This window comes from Carcharodon carcharias, chromosome 21 (assembly GCF_017639515.1).
Source record: "Carcharodon carcharias isolate sCarCar2 chromosome 21, sCarCar2.pri, whole genome shotgun sequence".
NCBI classification, from domain to species: Eukaryota; Metazoa; Chordata; class Chondrichthyes; order Lamniformes; family Lamnidae; genus Carcharodon; species Carcharodon carcharias.
Genome location: NC_054487.1, coordinates 32,908,425 through 32,933,528, shown reverse-complemented (window position 1 = coordinate 32,933,528; position 25,104 = coordinate 32,908,425). Strand labels below are relative to the sequence as shown.

Genomic DNA, 25,104 nt, shown 5'->3' with positions numbered 1-25,104 from the left:
TATCTGAGGACTCATGAATGATACTGAACATCGTAAAATCATTAGCGAACATCCCCATTTCTGACTTCACGATTGAGGGAAGATCATTGATGAAGCAGCTGATTGTTGTGCCTAGGAGACTAACCTGAGCAACTCCTGTAACGATGTACTATGGTTGAGATGTTTAGTCTTCAACAACCACAACCCTCTTCTTTTGTGCTGTTTATGACTCCAACCAGTGGAGAGTTTACCCTCTGATTTCCATTGACTGCAATTTTGCTAGGGCCCCTTGATGCCACACTTGTCAAATGCTGTTTTTGTGTCAAGAGCAGTCACTCTCAGCTCATCGCTTGAATTCAGCTCTTTTTTGTCCATGTTTGGACCAAGGCTATAATGCGGCCCGGAGCTGAGTGGCCCTGGCAGAACCCAAACTGAGCATCAGTGAGCAGGTTATTGCTGCATAAATGCCACATGTCAGCACTGTTGACGACAGCTTCCATTACTTTGCTGATGATCGAAAGTAGACTAATGGGGATTAATTGGCTGGAATGGGTTTGTCCTGCTTTTTTGTGGATAGGACATTCCTGGGCAATTTTCCACATCTATAGTACTACCATGGCATTCAACTGCAACTTATTTCCTGATAAATTCACAGTGATTGATAACAATCATTGATCTTTATAATGCAAATGTTGTCATGTATCAGCCCCATGGATTGTATTACCCGTCATTGTCCTTACTGAGAGAAACTTTTGATCCTTAATTATGTACAATAAAAACTGGAGATAAAAATAAAACACACTTTAGAAAGTGAACTATATTTATAATATCTATGTTTAAGATGCAATCTCAAGGTTCCATCACCAATAATAATCTGATTTGCGTGTGCTTAATGCTATTATTTAAACCCCTTGATTTATAATCCATCGTAGTTATCTGTTACATAATGGACAAATGATTTCCTGATAATTAACTACAGATTACCTCAGTTGTTGTGAAAGCTCCCAGTTACCTTTCACTGAACATCACACTATGCTCTACTCAGTTCAACTCAGCTCTCACCATAGCATGGTAACTCCCAGGGGCCACCAAGAAAAAGAAAAGACTAGCAATTCATAATCGTCAGAAATATTTGTTAAAGAGGCAATGATGTCACTAGAAAATGGTTGAAAATCCTAATTTTGACACTGAAGAACACAACATGGTATCAAATGCATTTCATAACTGTGGTAGGAAATTTTAAACTGCTTTTCTTACAAGTGATTTTGTCATGATGAAAACATCCAGCTGTTTGTACTCCTCGGTGCCTTGTTCTTAAAAAGATTTTCCTTTCCAAATTGTTCCCCCCCTTGCTGAAAAAACTGACTCTTAATGGTATCGTTTCATAGCTGTCAGTTAACCTGCACAATCCATGTAAGCTGCTTATTCTACATGGGTGAGCTAGACATTGAATATCAACTAACTATTCAACCATGGGAGCATTATAGCCCTTACCTGGAGTAATTAGACAGCAATGAGGAAAAGGAATGCTGGTTATTTTTCTCTCTGGAGAACTGAGGCGAGTTGCAGCATCACTTTTCCAAATAGCAATAATCAGAAAATCTGTACTGTTAAGTGCCAAATGACATTGCGTTTGTCAGCTGACCCATCATGTGAACCAACAAATGTCTCTTGAAATGACTATTTTTCCAAAATCATTGATGATGAGCCAGATATTTTTATCCACTGATGCAAGGGTAGGAACAAAATGTAAGAAAAGAAAGGAATTACATTTTTGTAATGTCTTTCAGAACCTCAGGATGACCCATTGTGTTTCACAACCAAGAAGTACTTTTGAAATACAGTCTATTATAAAATACGATAAACCTGGCAGCCAATTTGCATACAGCAAGGTCCCACTACCAGCCATGAGATAAATAATGAATTAAACTATCTCAGCGATGTTGGTTGAGTCATAAATGTTGACCAAGTCTTCAGATGAATTTTCTTGCTCTTCTTCAAATAGTGCGATGCAATCTTTTACAGCCCCAAGAGCATAGAGGTGACCTGGGTTTAATGTCTCATCCAAAATATGGCAATTCTGACAATTCAGCCTCAGTACTACATTGGAGTGTCTGCCAAGATTTGTGCTGAAGGGCTGGAGAGGGGCACGAACCAAAAACTTTTGGAATCAAAAGCAAGGATGCGACCAATGAGAAAAGAGAACAAAAGCAAAATACTGTGGATGCTGGAAAGCTAAAAACAGAAAATGTTGAAAGTATTCAGCATACCTGGCAGCAGCTGTTGGAACTGAACAGGACAGTTCTGACAAAAGGTCAATGATTGAAACACTGGGCGGAATCATCCCAAGTTTGCATCAAATGTGTAGCGGGCAGAAAAAATGACGCAATGGCAGCTTTTCATGCCATATCGTCCCAAACCCGCTGCATTAATCATGCATTCCTGGGATACAACACCATTTCCATGGTGGGCAGGCTCCAATTTGCCTGCCACGCCATCACCTCACTACTTCATCACGCCAGGCACTACCTTTAAAGTACAGCTGTGCTCAGTGCTTTCAACCTGGGACTGCTGGAAAGAAGACATGGCCCTTAAAATCAAGAAGACTGCAGCCCTCAAGCACCTTTTGGATGCCGTGGAAGCCCGTTGTGATGTCCTCTACCCCAGCGCTGGCCACAGGAGGGGAGTTACATTACCACTATGGCTTGGTAGGCGATGGCAGTGGGGATCAGTGCCAATGCTGCACAGAAGAGGCTGGCCATCCAATGCAGATAGAGGTTGAATGATCTCACCCATGCAGCCAGGGTATAGTAACCATCTCTGTACTCTAAACTCATGCACTCAAGCCCATCACACATTCACTGGCATCTCACTCACTGCCAGCTCAACAGATATCATCACCCATTCCCATACATACACTCACATGTCCATCTCACATGTCCAGACTGCCTCAAGTCTGACCATCTTGAGACCACTTGCACAGATCAACATGCGCTCCCACACACACACTGGGACACCCTCCTCCTCAGTACAGCCCTCGTCCTGCAGCCTCTTCCCTCACCTGAAGCCACTTCTCCCCCTTCCCCAGTAAAGCCCTAGCCCTGCAGCCATTGAAAAGCCTCCCACATATGGCTGATCTGGTAGGTAGAGACCTACCCATGAGACCCCCTAAAAGTGATGTGCTGCTGTCTGTGAAGCCTGGCGCTGATGACTGTGAGTGCTGACCAGAGCAAGATAGGCAAACATTTAAGTCTCAAGCGAAGTGCAGCCCGCCAAGTGCACTCCTTCTATATTGTTGTTGTGAAACACATTGGCGTGATTTCCTGCCAACATAGGAAGATGGTCCAGTGGGGGAGGGGAGGGGGAGACATGTCTGGCTGGCTGGCCTTATAATGATATGCTCACGTATTACAACGAGCCTCCCGACATCTGATGGCGGTCTGCCATCGAAGGGCTGAGTGGACAATTGCAAACTGATTTCACGATGTCATGAAACTAATTTTTAGCCTTCTCGCCACATTGTCTGCTGATGCTCCAAGCACATCCAATGCCAGCGGAAAGTCCCAGCCATTAACCCTGTTTCTCTCATCATAGTTGCTGTTAGCACTGCAGAGTATTTCCAGCATTTTCTGTTTTTACCACTACCAATGAGCCAGAAGTCTCTTCTGATAGGTTGGTGATTGCTATTATGATCAATATCCACAGTTTCTTTACCTCACATGTGTAAGATATATGACCACCCAGAATCAGCAACATTGTCAAACTTGATGACATTTTTTAAAAATCCAGTTTACTCTATAAACACTAGATAGAAAAGTAATTTAAAAGTTGTAACACAACTGAAGAATCCGATGTTTGTGCATGACTTGAGCCTCAGCCTCACAATACAGGGATCTCAAACCCCTGATTTCACTGTTGACCTCATCAATCCCAAGCTAGCACCTCAAAAGGGACAAACTACTCAGGTTTTGGAACACTGTGACAGGTGACTTGGTTACCAGGATAACCACAGTTCTATCTAAATAATTAGGGAAAACAATATGGTTCAAGGTAACATGCTGTGACAAATCCCATACATTTCTGCACTTACCACATGTAGCAGTTTCCTGGCCCAATATCACAATTTTGCTTAAAAAGTTCTTATGTCAGCAAAAGCAGTACTTCCCGAGTAGATCTGCATGATAAACTATTTTCCCTATCAATGATTTAATGAGCAAGGTCATTAAACTTCACATATCCTAAATATACATGCATTTTTATTTTTATAACAGCCAGGACCTTCTGGTAAAATGACAGTGCTGTTATCTTCATAAAGACATGTGAAACCCCTAGTATGATACCGCAGGGCAGGTTCCTCAACTTGAAATGATTTTTTAAAAATTAAACATCCTAAGAATAGGCCTATTCTCAATATGCATTCAAAGGTTAAAGATGCATTTGTTTCAAATTTATATTTGTTGGTCTCACAATATCCAAAGTTAATATTCTGTCCATAACAATTCCCCGTTTTTAAATTATATTCTTGTATGTTTTTAAGCAGACAGGCCTATGACATTTCCAGGTACAGTGGATTGTAGTTAGCCTTTGTAAACTCCGTTACAGAATCTGTTTATCAACAATTGAACAACTATAATGCAAGTTGGCAACAGACTTTAGAATAGATATTTTTCACTCCAAACAATATGGAAAATTTTCTTTTAAATTAAAGCCCAAAATACAAAACAGTTCATGCTTTCTTAGCACAATAATATTCATTGAACTCAATGGGCAGAACAGGGTCTGAACATCCATATGATACGTATGCACTCTGATTACTCTTGCTATATTTACAGCAAATCAACTGATCAATCATGGGGCATTTCATAACATTCAACCTTTATTCAAATTGGCACAACCCCTGATGTTAGTTAAGCAGAAAGTAATTGTATTCAAAAGAGATCTATACTTTTCACATTCTGGCGACTGGCAGCAAAGCATTTAGATCAGAAAAGGGAGAGAAAAATCAAATTATAATCTTGAAGCACAAGGAGCAGCATTTTGTGTTTATCATCAAACACTAGACAATTTGAACTTGTCTGCACTTTTTAATTTTATTACTTTTTCTAAATTTGTACAATTTTTTTTAACCATTTCAACAGAAAGAATTTATGTTGTCAATGTAAAAACATTGAAAGTAGTTAGTTAGTAGTTAAATTGATCTGTTTAGTTTTTGTTTAAAATCACTGAGAAGTCCATGGTATAAAAAAAATCTTTGGCAGTGTGCACTCCTACATAAGGGCCTGAATTTTATCCTTGGCGGGCAGGCACGATCGGAGGGCCCACAACAGGTTGGGAAACGGGCCACCACCCACGATCGGCCCCTGACCGTGATTTTACCCTGGCTGGCCAATTAAGGCCCATCCAGTGTGTAACGCATCTTCCCAATGGTCAGGAAGGGGGGGCCGGTTACGGAGGCCCATTAGCCACTGGGTTCAATGATAACCTGGCAGACGGTTTAAAAACGGCACAGGCAGCTCCTTGAAGGCTGCCAGAGAAGGACATATTTGCAGCATTCTGAACACCGAGGTTATGGCATCTGTGGCTGGAGACGCCAGGCAGGAGGGCAGGTCAGGTGGGCACTCAGTCCCCCAGTTTTTGGATGAGTGCCTCGTGGTCCTCTTGGAGAAGGTGGCTGCCAGGAGGGACACCCTTGTTCCCTGAGATGGAAGGAGAAGGCCTCTGCACCTAACAAAAAGAGTTTGGGAGGAGGTGGCAACACAGGTCAGCAGCCATGGCATTGTGCAGCGCAGCTCAAGGTTTAACAACCTGCTGTGCTTGGGAAGGATACCATATTGGCATGGATCAGCGTGTTGAAGTGTTAAGGTCTGTCCATCCCCCTGTGGAGCTCAGGGGTGTTAAGTGTCTGATTGCCACTGTCAATGACACTGGAGCTGGCCAATGGGGTGAGCCCTGGCTGCTTGGACTGAGTGCCTTGCAATTTGAGGACCATGATTCGGATGTGACCTACAAGGTGCTCCTTAGGTGGGGTTGGCCAGGTTGCAATGTCGCTGCAGATAGAGAGTGGACTAATCCATCCCCCTCTGTCCTTTCAGGAAAGGATGACCCATAACAACACTAAAAGGTCGCGGACAGGTGGAGGCCACCTAAATCCCCTAATCCTATCCAGATTCAAGCAGGATGCCTTGGAGATAGAGAGGCGCCACACACCTCAGTACCAGCCGCTGAGAGGCTGGGGTATCTGATGAAGGTAAGACTGCAGTGCACAGAGGTGAGAGTTTCGGATGGTGCAAACATTCTTGTGTAGTCTCATCATTGATGGGAGACTCAAAACTTTGATTCTCCATTGATCTTTGGAAGACGAGGGCACCATGATGCAGATATCCATGGTCTCACCAGAGTGCCTGGCATGCACAGTGACAGTGTGATGACTTAAACTAATGACATGTTATTGTTCCCCCTTATATTCGCCAGCAGGCACTCAATCGTAGGACCCCAAAGAGTCACCCCTAACGCCATAGGACCGCAGGGCTTCACATGCACCTGCGTCATACCCACTCTCTGAAACAGGCAGCAGCACAGATACTAACACCTCAGTGGGTGTTAGGTCTTTGGCTAGAATGTCGGTGCACAGCGGTAAGGGCAGTTCACACTCACTTGAGATGAAGGCGGAGGCAGAGTGTGCCCAGGGCACCGGCAGTTGGAGGACAGCTGGACAATGCTGAGTCGAAGGCAAATGATGAGCCTCTGGAGGCGTCCATTAGGCAGTAGATGCTGGATGATCAGTGGAAAGTGCAGGAGGATCTGGCGGAGATCCACGAGGGTATGCATGCCATGGTCTCTGTTGTGGAGGAGTCCATGAGCACGGCATTGACCCTCATGGCCGAGCACACTGCCTCCTCCATTGAGAGGCAGTTCAAGGGACAGAATCAGGGGTTCCTGGGGTTGCGCTCAGACCTGCAAGCCCTCACACAGGCAACGATCTCAGTTGGTCAATGCCAGTGTGGGAAATGGATGAGGCGCCCAGTATCCCAGCTAGGTGCCCGTCCATCAACGGAGAACAGGAAGGTCCAGAGTGACCTCACGTTAACACACAAGCTGCTTGTCATCTCTGCGGGCTCCTCTCAGGGTGCCCTGGATGACAGCAGCAGCTTCTCCGCCCCTCTGCCAGTGACCGTGACATCTGATGAGGCTGCAATGACTGGGGGGATGTCAGCCATGACATTGGCCACTCCCTCTCAAGCGGGGCCAGCACAGGCTGTACTGGCCAGAGGACGAACGGCAAGATCGTCAAGGCCAACAAGACAGCAGAGTCAGCAGGCTGTCTTCATTGCCGCTGCCACGAGGATTCGGTGGGGGGGGATGGCACCAAGGTGTAGCACTCAAACGTAAGTTTAAGGCACCACGAACACAAGAGGGACTGGTCACGGGTGATCTTCTGTTGTGTAATGTTTTGTTTGTGTACTGGTCTGGGAATGAAGACCAGAGAAAGTAATATTAATTTTTTTTGTTTTGTCAAAATGAGATAAATTTGTTTTTGCCGTAATGGCCTGTGTATGCTTCACCTTTTTATTTTATGGTGCAGGGTTCGCCATTATGTAATGTTGGACATGAGTGGCTCTAAACTTTATTGCACAGACATTGAGTGGACTTTGGATTCAAATAAAAGAGTCATTTCAGACATCCGGGATGGAGACGGCACCCTACCATGAGGCAGAAGATGATCTTTGGCAGCGTAGCTGAAGGAGCTTTGGATCAAAGCAGCCCTGCCTCCCTGAAGGATACAAAGGTCTGCCTCTATGCCCTCAGTGTTCTCCTCACCATGATCCTTTTCTGACTCACTACTGGATTCATCCTCTGTGGCCTGTGGAGCTGCATCAAGATCCTCTTCCTCCAGTGGGTCTCCCCCACCAGTGCCAGATGGTGGAGAGCGCAGCATGCAACCACTATCAGTGACACCCACTCTGGGGGGTATTGTAGTGCACCCCCTGAACAGTCCAGGTATCGGAAGCACATCTTCAGAAGACCTATGGTCCTCTCTATCACTGCCCTTGGGGAGACATGACTCCTAATATAACACTGCTCTGCCTCTGTTCATGGATGGCAGAGAGGCGGCATAAGCCACCTTTTCAATGGATAGCTCTTGTCACCAGCAGTCATCCACCCAGTCAGGCTGGAGCCCTGAATAGCCTCAGCACCTGTGAGTGACTGAGTATATAAGTGTCATGGGAGCTGCCAGGGTACCGTGCACAGACTTGCAGAATCTGCACCCTGTGATCACACATTATCTGCACGATCATCGAGTGGAATCCCTTCCTGTTGATGAAGGCACCCGACTGACCTGCTGGCACTTTGATGACCACATGTGAGCAGGTGATTGCATCCTGGATGCGGGCGAACTCAGCAATTGCTGCAAAGCCTCTGGCTTACTCAGCCTGGCTGGCCTCGTCTGTACAGAAGTGAATAATTATCATCAGCAGCTTGATGCAGCTGTGGACAGCTGATTGAGACACTCCACAAATATCCCCCACTGACCCCTGGAAAGAGCCAGAGCCATAGAAGCTGAGGGCCACTGTGACCTTCAGAGCCACTGGCATGGGGTGTCCATCCACACAGTTGGAGCTGATCTCAGGCCCAATCATCTGACAAACGGAGGTCATGGTCTCCCTTGAGAGACGGAGCCTCCTTCGGCATTGCACCTCAGACATATTAAGGTAGCTGCACCACCGCCTGGCAGTAGGATAGTGGCGTCTTCTGCAGCCACTTCTACCTTGGACTACCTGCTGGCCCTGCACCCCTTGTGCCTGCGCCTTTCCTCCCAAAGGTCCCACCCTTGGAAGCTGCATTGAGATACCTGACCTCCTCTCCCTTCTGCCCCTCTCTTCCTCCTCAGAGGAGGTGCCACCAGCAGAGACCATGATATCCAATACCGGGGTAATATAAGGCTGTCTAATACCTGGAAGGGTCCACATGGTCAAAATCCTCCGAGGGCCAAGGAGGGACCAATGAGTCCTGAAATGAAGCCTAGAAATGCTAAGAATGAAGCTTAGAATGGAAGTGAAGCTGCCAAATTCAAATAAGCAACCAGCAACAAACTACCTCCTAAACTCCTCAGTACTCACACTGGCAATGCTGCTGACCCTTTTTATCCCATCTTTGGATGAGGTTTTGCAAAATGTGGGCTGACCGTCTGTGTTTTGGCCATGCAACGAGCACAAAATCACATGGGCAAGGTAAAATTGGGTTCAATTGGGTTTTTAATGGCCTTAAGTAGCCTCTTAATTGATGGCAGTGCAGCTCCAACACACGCACGCACCCGCCGACCTGAAGATTGCACGCGTGCGGGATGACATCGGAATACTTGCCCAATGTCTTCTTGCGCTATTTTATGCCCAATCGGGTTGGGCGCACACCCACCTATGAGGCATAAAATTCTGCCCAAGATCTCATTAAGATATAGTGCTTCTAGAAGACAAGTATGACTCATTACCTGGGGTGAAATTTGTCCTTCATTAGGTGTCCAGACTCATTTTTCAATTATCTAATCCTTGAGATCTTGTGTACTTTGAATACTCATTTTTCTTTGACCTTCGAAAACAAAAGAAAGTTCTGAAATCTCACCTATAGAAGACATCATAAAACAACTAAACATTAGCAATCTGTTCATTTGGTAAAAGCCATATAATTCAATTTCTCTCTGGATGGCAAGCACAGCACTGTAACATTTGAACATTAACTCCACTAACTTGTATTCTACTGTTTTGACTGCGTAATTCAACACTCTAATGGTTTTGTTGATTATTACTCTCCAATGTTGGGACATATTTGGAGTCAACTCAAAGACGCCTCAGTCTTCTTCAGCTTCAACTATTTCAACAATACCCAGAAGTAAGTGTATCATTTGTTTTCTTCCTATCTGTAATACTTGTCTGCATTAAATTTCATCTGCTATTATTTTATTCACATTCAAATCCTGTTAAGCTCAAACTTTGTAGTTTCTAAGTTGCTTCCTTCAGTTCCACTGCTCTTCTAGTTTGGTATAATCTTCATATATTAAACAATTTGTATTATTTTTTGAAACCAGGTCAATTATGTAAATTAGAAACTGTAGTGGTCACAACAAAAGTCCTGTGATACACCACTTTATATTTCCTCCCATTTTAACATAACTCCACTAATGAGTATTTGCTGTTTCCTTCACTTCAGCCAGTTTCTTATCCAATTCCCAGGGTTTACCCTAAATCCCCACAGGGTGAGTTTAATTAATAGCCTTTCATGTGGAGCATTATCAAAAACTTTTTGGAAGACAAGGTGCACCACATCATGGGACATTCCACAGTCCACTTAGGTTGTCATTTTCTCAAAGCTGTTGAGCAGGTTGATCTGGCAGAATCTTCCCTGGCTGATTGTACGATCACCTCTGTTAACTAGGTTATTGTTCTAAAGAACATTTTCAAGTTTACTCCAGATAATTGACTCTATAATTTTAGATGGAAAAGACTAATAGGGCTGTACCTTCCTCTGTTTTTGTCATCCTTTGTGAACGAGCACCAATTAGCCTGTTTCCAATCCATTAATACTTCCCTTCCATTGTCTATTGCATTCCTAATAATGACTCCCAGTGCCTCACATATCTCCCCTAGTTTCTCTCTGATATTTACCATCCAGCCCTGGGGATCTATTTGTTTTAAACACCATTCTGTCTGAGATATAATGAAGTAATTGGGCAAAATCTTCAACTTCAGTGGGGGTGTAAAATGGATGATAGTGGATCAGCTGCTCATTATACACCCTACTCAATTTTCCTTTTTACTGACATCAATGGAAGGGAAAATTATGTGGAGTGAATACCAACCAATTCACTAATTCCAGTTATATATCCAAACCAAAGTTGAATGTTTTTGCCATTGATTTTAGCTGGGTTATTTTTGAGGATGTCATGTTGCTCAGTTTTCCTTTGTTGATCACTTAGAAGAAATTATCATTCCACATTTTTACTATTTTATGGTCATCCTCACTTTTAAGTCTACGAGCAAGTTTTTAATTGTTTTGTTTGTTCGATCAGACCACAATTCCTAGACAGTTTGAAACACATTTTTACAAACTGCTTCATCACTTGTTGCTGTTATTTCATGTGTGATTTTACTTAATAGCCTTCCCACTGAAACTACCTGCTGCAGTCACTAAACAATAATCTAGAGCCGTGATAAAGCTGGATTGAAGCAGCAAAATGCTAGCACTTCTAGGTGCAAAAGGTCTATTTCCATAAGATGCTCCTTTTCAAAGATTAAATGCATAAAATTATAACAAGATAGCAAGCCAACATTTCTCAACTGTCCATGACGAATCTCCCTGCGCCCTTCCCCCCACCATGGAAATCTTTCAGACTTATCGAACACAAACTCTATAATCTTAGAAGATATTAAGCAAGTATTCAGGCTAATTGTAAAAAATCTACTTAAATGGGAGCTCAGTTTTCCTTGGTGAGCAAGAGTTAATTTTAAAATATGCTTAGCACAATTGTTGAATGTGTGAATCTATTTTCTTCCAATAATTGCAGATTATGGATGCCTTGCTGCATGTTTGCTTTGTTATCATTCAGCACATAGTTAAAACTATTAAAGATAGGAGGAAAGCTGTGCAAAGCATATCACTCCTGTTTCTTTTGCTCACTCCCACCAAATGTGGCATTTTCAGTCCATTCAGCAATGTACTGTTAAACAGTATTCTTTGCTTCCATTAACATTGTCATGGCTTTTATAGAAGTGGTAAGATTATTTTGCTGTTGTAAAGTCAACCTTATGACTATTGGATAACCTGGGTGGAGAGCTAAGATGTCACCCAGTTGTCCAAGCTAATCTGTTGATCCTCGAGAAGTCAAGTATATCATCTCTTTTCGTTTGGTAAAGAAAAGTTTTAAAAGAGCGTATTTCTTGATTTTTATTCTTCTAGATTCTCTAGAAAATAGATATTATTATTATTTCCAGCTCAATTAAACATTGTAGATCAGTTCTGGGCACTGATTTAGCATAAAACATGCTATTTGGTGAGTAACCCACTGAGCTACAATATGAAATATAAAGGACGCTAGCTGTCTTGGCAATGATTTTAAACTAGTCTTGCAGGAATCAATAGATGGCCTTCGAGTCATTCCATCACCAGCTCTGTACAGCCCTCCACCCTGTCATGTGATTATAGTGTAATTCAAAGAGGTTGGCCTGGCCCACCACAGTAGGACAAAAGGAATGTTCATAACAGCTTTTATTTTTGAACTGCAGTTGTGAAAAAATGCAAGAAATGTACATTATATTAAGACAGCAGTAATTAAAGTTAAAACATTACATTTGCTGCCAAAAAGACACTTAAAAGTTGATCTGACTGTTAGTTATTGAAAATACTATTTTTGTGGCGATGCACTAGCTGTTCAACGTGGTTGTCACTGTTCTACAAATCCTGGCTGGAGGTTTTCAAACCTGAGGTAATGCCTAATGGAAAAAATATAAACATGGCTAAAAATGGCAAGTTGCACCACTCACATGGGGACAGCCAAATTATATCAGTATATATTTTTTTTCTCTCATTCCCATTTTTTGTATGTATCCCTTTCTGTATGATTCCTCTGGCTTTGGAAATTGCAAGCACTTAATGCTTTCCTTCACTGGAGAATCAAAACATGAGAAGAGTATCAACATGGTGCTACTGCAATATTCAAAGCAATTGTGAAAGCCCCATCTTAAAACTATAAGCTTTTAACAGGAGGAGCTGAGAAGTGCTTCAAATATTAGGCACTCGCAGGTATTTAATCATAATCCATAAGGAAGGAAATCTAGATCTCACAGGTGAGGTTCGTGCCATTGGCAGGAGTGCTGATAGGCCTGGATTAGTTCTAAACCAGCATGGTAACAACCACAGTACAAAATGCAAAACAGTAACAGGCATCTTATATTAAAATTGAAATACTTAACAGGTGACCGTAATCTGCAAAACATAAATGATTAGGATTAAAGAGCCAGTCCAGCAACACAATTGAAGGATTTTGGTGATACCATAGCTGCCAATATGACTTTGGAGGTTTATATTTGAGGTTGCCTGCACATTCCCAAGCATTAATGTATAATGTGGTGTTATAATTGTAAATCAGATGTTATCATTCAGTGCAACATTCCCTCCATGTGACTGTCACCATCATAGCAGCCATGGCCTAGTATCATATAATCTTACTTCAAAACAAGAAAAAAGTCCTTCTTGTCACACGGAATGAAACTGCACCACAATCACTAGCAACAGCGAGGGATAATGTGAGTCCTGGTTACAGAGTCTAAATAACAAGTCTGAAATGGTAATCTGTACCTCTCTTACAGTTGGGAACAAAAGGACAGCCAAAGTTCATGGAACTGTACCCCAGTAAAAATTAATATCTTCAGAAGAACAAGAGGAAAATATGAAAAATAAGCACAATATACAATTTAAAGTCTATTTATAGTTTGAGTTTACAACTATTTATATTAGTGTAATTATAAATACATTATGCACTCACTTACACTAAAAATACATAAACACATCATATATTATATAGTAAATGCACCGTATAATGATAAAACAAGTCACATGCTATATTCAATGATGTAACTCTACATAAAATGTGTATAATGTATAACAGTGCATTAGAGTATGCTTGCACTTTATAATATTAATGTTCTATGATATAAATACACTATTGCTTATGTAATATAGACCATGAACCAGTCTTGGGTGTTAGCATTATAAACTCACCATTCAAAATCTCTTGAGATTGCATAAAGCTATATATTTCCCTCTCTGATATCATTATTCCTTCTGTATTTTTCTAGGATGAGGATGGGATTGCAGGTAGAGACCAGAAGAGTTAAAATTACAACAGCAAATTTAAAAATATTCTGTAAGATTTTGCATAATTTATTTTCTTCCATTTTAATTTAAACAAAAACACTGCAAATCATGAGAATCTGAAATTACTCGTTTAAAAAAAAAAGGTCTGTTGCAATTCCTAAACCTTATATAACTGCAAAACTATTCTACTTGAATGTAACATGATGTAGAGATAGTTCAAAACACAATCTTATTTATACAAAAAAATGTAATTTTGGACAAAAATACTAAAATGAACATAAAACAAGTAATATTCCATTAATAGATACAATTGTAACTTTTTAAAAAGTGCTTAGTTTATGCAGATTCATTTGTTTTAATTCAAATAGTAAAATCTCTGATTTCATATAAAAACCCCATGCAACATGGCATAGCCACTTGTTGCAGCAACACAGAAATTTCTAAATAAATGCTATTTCTAAAAGTATTAAATGAGCAACAATAACTTGCATTTATTTGGTGTCTTAACAAATAAGCAAAAGGAAAATGCCAGGAAGGGAGACTGAAACCTAGATCAAAGTAATGGGTTAAAAGGAATACAGACAGACACACAGAAGGTAATTTTACCATAAACCGACTGGTGGGAAAGCTGATGGGATAAAATTGGCCACTCTCTTTACACCGACATAAAGTAAAATTGGGTGGAGTGTAAGGAGACAGCTAATCTGATCGTCAGTTTCCTATCAGACAGGTTAGATCAAAATTACCCTTAATATTATTTCAACTATGCATTGAATTATCCAAAAAGTTAAAACTTTATTGGAATCTGCATTAATAAATGCCAAACTTAGAAAAATGTAAAATACTATAGGCTCCTGCATCACACACAAGACCGAACAAATTACAGAGAAGATTGTGCATGCATGTGCAGAGACTTGCAATATGTTGTTTTAAAATGACAAAATTATAAACTTGCAAGTTCTGCAGGACTTCTCCTGATCTCCTGCCATAATTTAACTTCAGATGTGGAATTCCTGGAGAAAGAGTTATTTTTCTGAGTTTTGCACTGAAGTCATGGTGGAAGATTGGAAGATTTGTTCTTTAGCTGAGAAAGTATCCACTCAGCAAGGTTACAGTACATTCCTCAACATGATAGGCATATAGCAAAATGTGTGCTAAAATTAGTTAATGGCTACCACGTAGATTTTCAAAAGCTGTAAATAAATTAACATAGTCTAAAGGGAAGCCCTTGAAATTTCCCTTTAGGTACTTTGAATCCAAAATTTTTCAGTTCCTTTTCAAAAAAAATATTTGCAGGGAATCAAATCAACAAAACTTTACGTTGAAAAATAAAAATTAAATTTAACCACTAATCAATTCCAGCTTCCCACCACCACCTCCCCACATAAAAAAATACTTCTTTTATATTGTTTACCTCAAGTAATGGAAGGTGCATATCTTGATTGGAAAATGGTTCACAAATAAACTCTGACATCTTTCAGTCATTTGCTTCAAAACGCTGTCACCATTTTGCAAAGATATTATCATACTTCTTCAATATGATGTGTTGAAAAATACGGATGTTTCAGCCTCTCCAAGGTATGGAAGGTGCCTCAAACACTTCAACCTAATAGCGATAAATGTAAACTTTTATCACCTGGTTGCAATGGATTGGTCTCCTGTTACATACTCTGTCAAATTTGCCTTTACATTGAAGACAATGTATCCAGCAGAGCGTATGACAGCTGGCCAATCCACTACTGCCCGTTTCCATCCAGTGATGAAAGTTTACATCTATCCCATAATTAGATCATTTAACTATATTGAATTTGCCTTAAAAACAGTAAAGACGACAATAGGGACTGTTTTCTTGTATCCTTGTAAAGCTGTATTTGTCCAAAAATTTCAAGATATCCAGTATTGTGAATTAACCAATTATTCAAAATGGTGCAGGAGACCTAGTAGCGTGATCTGAATTTGACAATTTGAAAACAACAACTTTGAATTAACGAAATAGTTACATAAGTAATAATGAGTAAAATAACGTAGTCATATAAAAAGAATGTATATTCTTAAAAGCTCTCTCTTTCTCTTTATATTTATTTGTTAGTTTAGTTCTGTTGTAGCATATCAATTCTGAGTCAGCAATTTGTGGGTTCGAGCCCCACTCAGGGCTTGAGCACATAATCTAGTCTAACAGTATGGTCAAAAGTTCCAACTTTCAGATGAGAGGTGAAACTCAAGCCCTGCCCTGTCTATCTGTTCAGGTGAACGTTCAAAGATCCATGCCACGATTCAAAGAACAGCAGAGAATCCTGTTGCTGCCATGGACAACATTTATCTCTCAACCAGTAAGCTAAAAACATATTAAGTAGTAATTTATCCAATTTTCTATTGTTAGACTTTACTCTGCGCAAATTACAAAAGTGAGTGAAATTAATTGAATGTGCAGCACTTTGAAGATGTGATGCGGTACTATGTAAACCCAGATTCTTTTTCTATATCTCCATCCACAGTTCTGTCCCTTTAGGTCCCCTCCTCTGAACAGGCAAATCCAGAAAATTTTAAATAGCTGTACATTTCAGCCTCTAGGTCAATGACTGGCTTCCTTTATTTGAATTAGTATATTTTAAAAGGTTTTTGAAAAATATAAGTTACAATAATCGGTATATCCAGAAATATATACATATATACACACTAAAAAGTTATTCATATAAAAAAATTCTGTTTCCAGCACAATTTAACAAAGGTTTTCAAGTGTTCCAGAAACAAAACCTACTTTTTCTCTCACTTTCTTACCATGCATCCTGATTCTTGGTTGAAATGTTGGCTTAATGGCTCCCAGCTCAACTTAAGGTTACTTTTGGATTAATAAAACTGATAAAATTGGCTTTCAGAATGTCTGATTTAATTACCTTCATACAAAAATTAGTTACTGCTGAACAAGTACAGTAGCAATTATGCAGTAGGGCATTGGCAAGGAAAATGCAAGCATTTGTCTGTTACCTATCTGCCCCTGTTTCGTGGGCTTGGGCTTCTAACTAGCTATGAATTGCATCTTTTACAAAAACAAATTATCCAGTCAACTCCGCCCCCTCACAACCCACCCCAAAAAACAAATGACATCTTTGTCGCGCATTCAATCCCAAATTTTGGTAATAATACGGCTCTTTGATTGCTTGTATATCACGTGTTGTCTGACAGATTGCACAGTTTGTGTCCTCTTTCCTCTATCCTGTCTCTAAGTGTGTGCATGACACAATCTTTCTTGGTCAGTACAACGGGGTGGTCCATTTTGTTCATATCACTAAAGGCCGTCATATTGTCACTCGTTGACCCCTGGTCAAGGGTCAGGTTGACACTAAATATTTAAATTTTAAAATATGAGAGAAAATATTTTGAGGGCTTTGTTAATGTAAATTTAGTTTAATATCTACTTTTAAAGGTTGAATTAGTTTTAATCATCTCACTTCCATTTTGTTTCAACATTTGCTGAATGCAGCATCAATCTGGCAATGACTGGTTTATCGCCTGCTCTTTATTGAAATATTGCATATTTTAATGTTATAATTTTATTCCTGGCATCAGTTGAAAATTATTCAGTCACACACCCCAACCCCATCACTGTAGTAATTAAAATTGACGTCTTAAAACCAAACTTCCCAATTGCAACTCCTCCACCAAACAGATTCCCCTACTGATAATCTGCTTCACTCTTTGCATATAAATCCATGAACACACAGCGCCCTATCACAATTGATCTCCACCAGTTGAACAAGTTTATTAGTTATTAACAAGCTATTAAGTGGAAAATGGAAGCGTTTTAGTTAGATTTATTTTATATGGCAACTAATAGCTCCACTCAAATCTTCTCAGCTCTGACTTTCAATATGCCTTTCTCTTCTTTTAGAATTATGTATTTCTCCTATTTTTTAATAAAATGGTGCTAACCCGTTATGGGATTAGAACAAAAAATCTCTTAACTCATGTTGCTACGGAAGTTACCGTGCATGCTACTGCGACGTGTTTTCTCTGTTTCCATTTCCAGTTTAAGACAATGGATCAAAATGGGAGATCTGACTGTGATGGAATAGCTTAGCAACAAGAGCCATGGTATTCTTACTCCATTTAAGAATGATTTGTCTTAACTACACAGAATGAACTCCAAAATCATGTTTTGAGGGAGGAAAAAAAATCATCTCACATTATTCCTATAACAACTGCTCCTAGAAATATAAATAATTTTGTTGGTTTTTTTTGAGTCAATGGTTTGATTGGATACGATCAGTGATGGCCTGTTACAGAGACATTGCTGTTTGAAATTAATTATCTGAAACGTGCGCCGTAGGTTTCACTGTGAGATTTTTCCGCATTCTGGTTTGCCAGATCAATCTCTTCGTTTCTACACTGAAGTATAAACAGCTGAAGCTCCGTGTGCAATTTTAATACCAACTTGCATTTTTGAATAAATGCAAATCAGCACAGACTGATAGAAAACAATTGGCACAAAAAGTTAATTAAAAAATAGAAAATTGGATCACGCAAAATTGGAAACTCAAGTTTTAAGAACAAGCAGAATACGATGAGATAATTGCATAATTTAAATGGTCAAGGAAGACAACTGCTAAAGAAATCAACATTTTAAAAGCAAATGAGATTATGTCGATCACTGTGCCCTTAAATAAATAATTATTTGCCAAAAGTGATTTAAAAATATACATTTTGGAATTAAAAAGATATAACATCAGAGTATTTGAGTTTCTTGAACCAGCACAACATGGCTTTCTGTGGCATGTCACATATTTGTGTAATAACAGACTATTTTGAGTGGATTAGTTTAATTTGCTGACCATCAGGAGTTTTCTATTAGCAGTAATGAATATCTGCTCTTAGTAAACCTGACACCAACATGCAAAGTAATTTTTAATGAAAATAAACAATGGTTTAATGTAGTGTAATTAAATAAATGAATGTAAAACAAAACAAGTACGTTAGTCACAGAGAGCTTGACAGGCGCACACACACACACAGACACACACGTAGAAAGAACATTCTTTCAGCTTAGCTGACATAGATGCAATTACATTGAACTGTAAAAGATATACACAAATATTAATCTTTTACACATTGATTTTAAAAAAAACAGCAAATAATTCTTTTTAAAATAATTTTACTCATCTCGTTGTGCTATCTTTCATTCAAGTAGGGTTTGGTGTAAAGAGGTACAGCTGCCATGTTTACTGCTGCACTCAACAGAATACAGGCATCTCTGAAAAGACAATATCTGTCGAAAGAACTGACCTTGCAATGGTTAAATAAGAACTAATACCCAAGTTTTGTTTCGTCTTTCTTAAATGCCGATTATTAAGGATCAAACTCCATGCGGGAATAATCACTTATCTGAGAGTAGTTTTTATTCCGATTGGAAGCATTCAATTGGAATAAAGCACAAAAACAATGCTTAAACCATTTAAAGTCAATTAGAAATACCCATAAACAAGGCCATGCACCATTGTAAGAAATGCCCGATGCATGGAAACAATGGAAGACTGCGGGGAAGTAAATACGAGGAAACGACACCAACCGCAAGGTATGGCTGATCCGACTAATTCAATGTAACTCCCACTCATAAGATTTAGATTATTATTTTTGCTTTATAAGAAGGAATAGCCAATAGCAGATTTTAAAACATTAAAGATTTAAACTAAAAATTATGAAATCAACTAACTGGCATACACCATGGGATGGGTTAGATCGGAAAGGTATCTCAGATGATTTCAACCATCCTTTTCGCACCACCAACACTTAAAGAAAAAAATCAGTATGCTGTGTTCTAAACAAATATAAATAACTGAAAAACTGTAACAGTGTTTAAATATATTTTTCAATAAAAAAGTTATCTCACAGCTACAGGAAAATGTAGAGAACACATCCTGGAGCTGTAGCATAAGCTTGACCATCAGGAGATTTGACTAGTACAGGGTTAATTAAAAAAAGAAAAAACCCAAATGATTCAAACACAAGGTTATTTTACTACTGTGGCATACTCCAGTAATGTTATATTTTTCTGTAAAATACCTATTCCTAATAGTGTTTTTAAACACATTCAACAGCAGAAATGCAGAAAGAAAATGATAAAATAAAAAAGTTAATAAGTTGCTTGAAGATCCCTCCCCCCTGTTCCCCCCAGCGTGCGCCCCCCCACCCCCCCGCAATAAAATGCAAACAGCAGAATTCCTTTATACAGTGTGGATGCCAAAATCGGGCGACACAACATCAGCCGTTCTTTAAAAGCTCATTCAATCCATATAAACAAAGCACAGAAATAGAGCAAATTTACTACCTAAACAAAACAAAAAAAACTGCAAGAAAAGGTCAAATGAAGAGGGATGGGCAATGATCTACTAAGGGTTATTGGCAAATGGTGGTGATAAATTTGTAGAAACATCATAGCACAAGGGGACTTATTGCAAAATACTTACAGGGAAAAAAAACAAAGAACCCTGATCGCGATTCTTTTTTAACCCTCGATATTTAATATTTACTCCATACCAAACAAAACATTTTTGTCCTTATTATTCAAAAACAATCTCCAAAGTAAACACAAAAAACAGTCTGAATCTCTTATTTTCTCTACTCTTTCAAGCTGTCCCATATCTCTGAGCCAGTAAAAGGTGGTAACCAACAGAGACCCTGCATTATAACCCAGGAAGAAAGACTGGCACCTGTCCTAGAGCATGTGCACTCTGAAGTAAGAGTGTCGAGAAACAGACCCTCTTTCACCAACAAACTGAAACTTCCCAGCATTAAATAATTCTTGAAAAAAAGCAAAACGAGGAAAACAAAGTCAACCGTACTTGGAAAATGTTGGCTAAAAAACAGAAAACCAAAAACAACCAAGCACAGAGAAAGATGGAAATTACGGCACCCGCTGCCATCTTCAGAAAGTGAGACAGCAGCAATTTGCAAATTAAAACTTCGTTGGCTATAAGTGTTCATATTAGTCCAAGAAGCTGAAAATACAGTTGATCATTACAGTACGTCATTCAAAGAGCAATAGACGAGAAATGCAGAAACAGACAGCGAGAGGGAGAGAGAGACACTTACCCTCAAAAAAGTGAGAGAAATCGGGAGAGGTAGACACAGAAAAGCATTCACCTTGTATCTTGCCGTCCTGTAAAGCAGACAAGAAAACAGTCAACTCCATTTTTACAAGTACTCACAGGCCTGAGTAATGGAAGGCGGTCCCTACCTAGCAACCACTTCCAGTTTTCATCTGCAAGCTTTCCCTGCCATCCGTACCAACCACCACCCCCTCCCCACCACCACCCCAGTCAGTTGCCAACGCTGGTGACAATGGGAGGCCGAAGGGTAGCTGAAAGCCAGCGTGTTAAACTCGTCTGGTAGTTAACAAGTCTTTGAATGAAGAATGTTAGCAAACAGACAAACAGCATGTCTGATGCATGCTAATAACATTGCTGGTCCAGCCTCACAACCAAGCCTATGAATTATTCAGCGGGCAGAAGCGACCCCCCACCACCGCACCCACAACACCCCCCCCCACCAACCCTTCACAGCCCAAATGCCTGCAGTGAGAATAAAGTATTTTTTTTAAATCAGCTCTGTTGTTTTTTTTTCCTTCTTACTTCTAAATTGAAAGTGAAACTAACGTGGCTTTACTCAAATTATTTATTACTTTCATTCCACAATATCATCAATAATCCTTTTTGTACTGAACTGAACATTTTCTTTCACAGTCTATTTTGTGTCTTTTGTCTGGAGTTGGCACCTGTCCCAGACAGCGCTCTGCTGCACACCCTGTTCCCTCCCAATCAGTATATGAAAAAAAATGAGGACCCAGAAGTGCAGCTACTTCCACACAGCCCTTAGCACATTCATAGCTAACGCTGTCCTTTCGCACGCAGATGCACAGTACAATCTCAAGACCGAGCTTTTTCTTTGCGTGGCAGAGTACGTTCGTATTTTGAAGCAAGCACCACCCTAACCCATGCAGGATTAGGTAGGCACACCAAGAAAAATATCACTACTCAAATCAGGAAAAATTTATTCATTTAGAAAAAGCATTACAGCTGCACTAACCATCACATTACTTCACAGGAAGCCAAAGAGAAAAAAAATCATTCAAGTAAAAAATGTGAACCTCATCTCGTGCCAACCAGTCACAATACAGAAACAAAAAACAAAAATCCAGTTTGTCGTGTGAAGAAATCTTCTGGTCTGGCAAAGGCTGTCTGAGGGGGAGGCCCTTGCAACAGGAACAGAAGCAGCATAAGCATAGTCGCCTTCTCACGAGTGACTGCAACTGTCTATCAAGGAGGACAGAGCAGTACCGAGAGGCCTGAGCTGATGATGAAATAGAGACATGCTCTTCCACCCCCCTCCGCCCCGTGTGTGAGAGCTAGCTACTTTCATCACACGGCCATGAATTGTGCAGCGACTGACACCACCGATCCTCTGACTGAGCTGGACCGCACTGCGCCAGCGCACTCTCTGCTTCCTTACAGTCCCCCTCCCCCAAACACACACTCTTCTGAGCCAGGTAATGAATTAAGACATGCAGCATGAGACTGATTTCCCCACTGTTTAAAACACACACTGTTCTTCGTACAGCGTTGCTAATTAACCTTTTACCTTCTATAGCTTTATCCTCAGCAATGGCAGGAGATAAAGTGTTATTTTAAAAAACACAATTTGGAAAAAGAATGCCTTCTAAGATTATACATCAAAGGACATCAAATCGTTACTTAGCTTTGAGAATGAATATTGAAAAATAAATCCACACTTAATTGAATAATTTTGTTCTCATGTCCCCGCTCTTAAACCAGCTGCTCAACCAAGTTAAAACTGTTCGACCCTTACAACTATCTTGGCATGGAGTCAAAGGCTGATAAGCATTTGGGCGAGACAGCAACTGCTGTGCTGGAAGAAAAACAGCTGCCATGATTGCTGTTAGATTGAAAACGTACAGAAAGCAAACCTGGCTCTAAATACTGCACACAAATTGCCCCTAGACTCAACTGAGCAACGCATTTTGAAACCCATTTTCCGAAAGATTCCAGCGAAAGCTTCTTTTTTTGCTGTATGCTTTTAAACTTTGCTTGTGCAGCATGCTTCCCTCCCCGCCCATCCCCTCCCCCTCAACAGTAACCTCAAGCAAACTTGGGGAATCATGCCAAAAGTCACGTTGCAGTTTTAAGTGCATTTGTTGGGAGCGTTCAAGGGCTCGAGCTGAGCTTTATAAGCAAACTCAAATAATATCTTTAACTGGCCATCATAACTGAAAGTGTTTTTTTTCCTTTTAAATAATATTTTTATGATCAACATATGGGAGATTACTGTAACTCTATTGTAAAACAACTTCCTGCCCCTTTTGGCTCAAGTTCCAGAAGCTGCTAGCGTAAGTTCACAGTACATATTCCCCCCCACCACCCTTCCCCTGCTGCTGCTGAAAGACCAAGGCAAACTTTAAAAAAAAATTCCTCTCTCTCTCTCTCTCTCCCCCTGCTTTGACGGATTTAGAAAAAGAACAGTTTATATGGATATAGCTCTATTGTTAAGTATGTTGCAACCAAAGGAAGTCAAAAGTTCAACTTGTCGACTTGTGAATCTAAAAAAAGGTGGGGTTTATTTTTGAACACTACCTCTGATAGCGCAATTACGTTTGCTGGCTTTCTCTCCTGCATACCCACACAGGAGACTGTGGCACTTACTCACGGCCTCCTAAATAAAGAAAAAAAGAACCTCAGCCACTTCTTGCTGAATTTCTTTTTTTGACTAACCTGTCTTTTTATTCTGACCATTGCGTGTTCCCTTGAAGATGGGCCACCAAAGCCCCACTGCTAAAATGGAAATTGCTTGTGTTCTCACTAGTCTATGCCAATAACAAAACACAAAAAAAGGCCTCCACAAGCTCTCTTAGCAACAACATTTCTTGATACGTCTGCTTTGGCACAGATCAACGTTTCTACTTGGCCAAGTATCCTTTGCGTCACATCTCGCCATTTCTTCTGACCAATAGAAAACTTCCTGACGTTAAATTCAAAAAAAATAATTTTGCCCCTCCCGCTCTAATTGATAGTGATTAGTAAAATAATTCTATGAACTTTAACCAAAAAGAAACTTCTGCAAAAACATAATTTTAAATTAGTTTCACTGAAGGAATTTTTGAGTGAGTAACATAAAAAGACTCGGCAGCTTACTGGCTCTGGAAGCGGTACCTGAAGAGGGGCGCATGTTTGTTCAAACTCTGTATTGAAAGGGACACATTCTTCTCCTGCTCTAGCTTGCAAGCTTACAGTAATGAAATCACAGATCGGAGCTTCAAAATAGTCTGAAAGCATTTGAACAGACTATGCCAAAAATGCAAAGATCAGAATTATTCATATCAAATCTCAAGGTGCTTGGAAATTCAAACTTCAAATGGGTTCTTCTTTCATAGATTGAAGAGAGCAGCATCTCAGTTCTGTAATTACATGCTACATGATAACAACAGCTTCCAGAAAATATTACTAAATTCAAAAAACACATTTTTAAAAATGCAGTCGCCAGGCCTTCAGTTAAAAAATAGATGTTGCATATTTAATTTCATAGGATATAAAGTCATATTTTTCTCCTGATTTTAAATTATAGTTCATCTATTTTTTAAAAAAAATTAACTCCTTATTTGTCATTTGCAGTAACCATCTCAGGTCAGAGTACTTCTTGCACATAAATGAGGGTTAGAACAAATATGTTGCATTTTTAAAAATGCTTTCAATTTCCTGCCATTATTGATGATAATTTTTTTGAATTTTTGAGAGAACACAGAATTTCTACATTTGGAAATTGAATATATATATATATATATATATATATATACACACACACATATATATATAAATAATAATTTCTAGTGCATGTATTCAAATATATTGGGAGGCTGATATATAAATCATAATTGATTAAAAATGAGATACACATAAATTCATATATGAAAGTGCATTGGAGCTGATCGATATGTCTTCTATGGAAAATTAAGCAACTATTTCCGTTTTGAAAATTGACAATAATCAGGCATGCAAAAATGTGCCCATTTTGTGTGATTAAAAATATTTATATGTCCAGGATCTGCAAGTGTGTTATTCTGCTGCCAACAAGATGTTTTCATGACAGTTCTACCCTATAACTGTTTTCAGCTTTATATTCTCATTCCTAGAGACAGGATACCAATGGCAAGAAGGTGGAGATTCTCTTATTTTTCTGAATTCTAGTCAAAGTCTA

The 25,104-nt window shown here is 39.8% G+C and overlaps 1 protein-coding gene across 3 annotated transcripts in view; it reads right to left on the bottom strand.

Moving 5' to 3' along the window:
* Window positions 1–23,749, bottom strand: part of pparab (peroxisome proliferator-activated receptor alpha b) — a 269,353-nt gene extending 245,604 nt beyond the window's left edge. The window contains exons 1-3 of one of the 3 annotated variants that reach the window (XM_041215595.1): window positions 23,625–23,749; window positions 20,932–20,998; window positions 9,467–9,564 (exon numbers count right to left, since the gene is read on the bottom strand). The gene's annotated coding sequence lies outside the window, so the exon portion shown is untranslated. Of the gene's footprint in view, window positions 1–9,466; window positions 9,565–20,931; window positions 20,999–21,076; window positions 21,093–21,924; window positions 22,260–23,624 lie in introns of those variants that run through there. The other 2 variants (XM_041215594.1, XM_041215596.1) reach the window with 2 other exon arrangements.
* Between the last annotated feature and the right edge of the window lie 1,355 nt (window positions 23,750–25,104).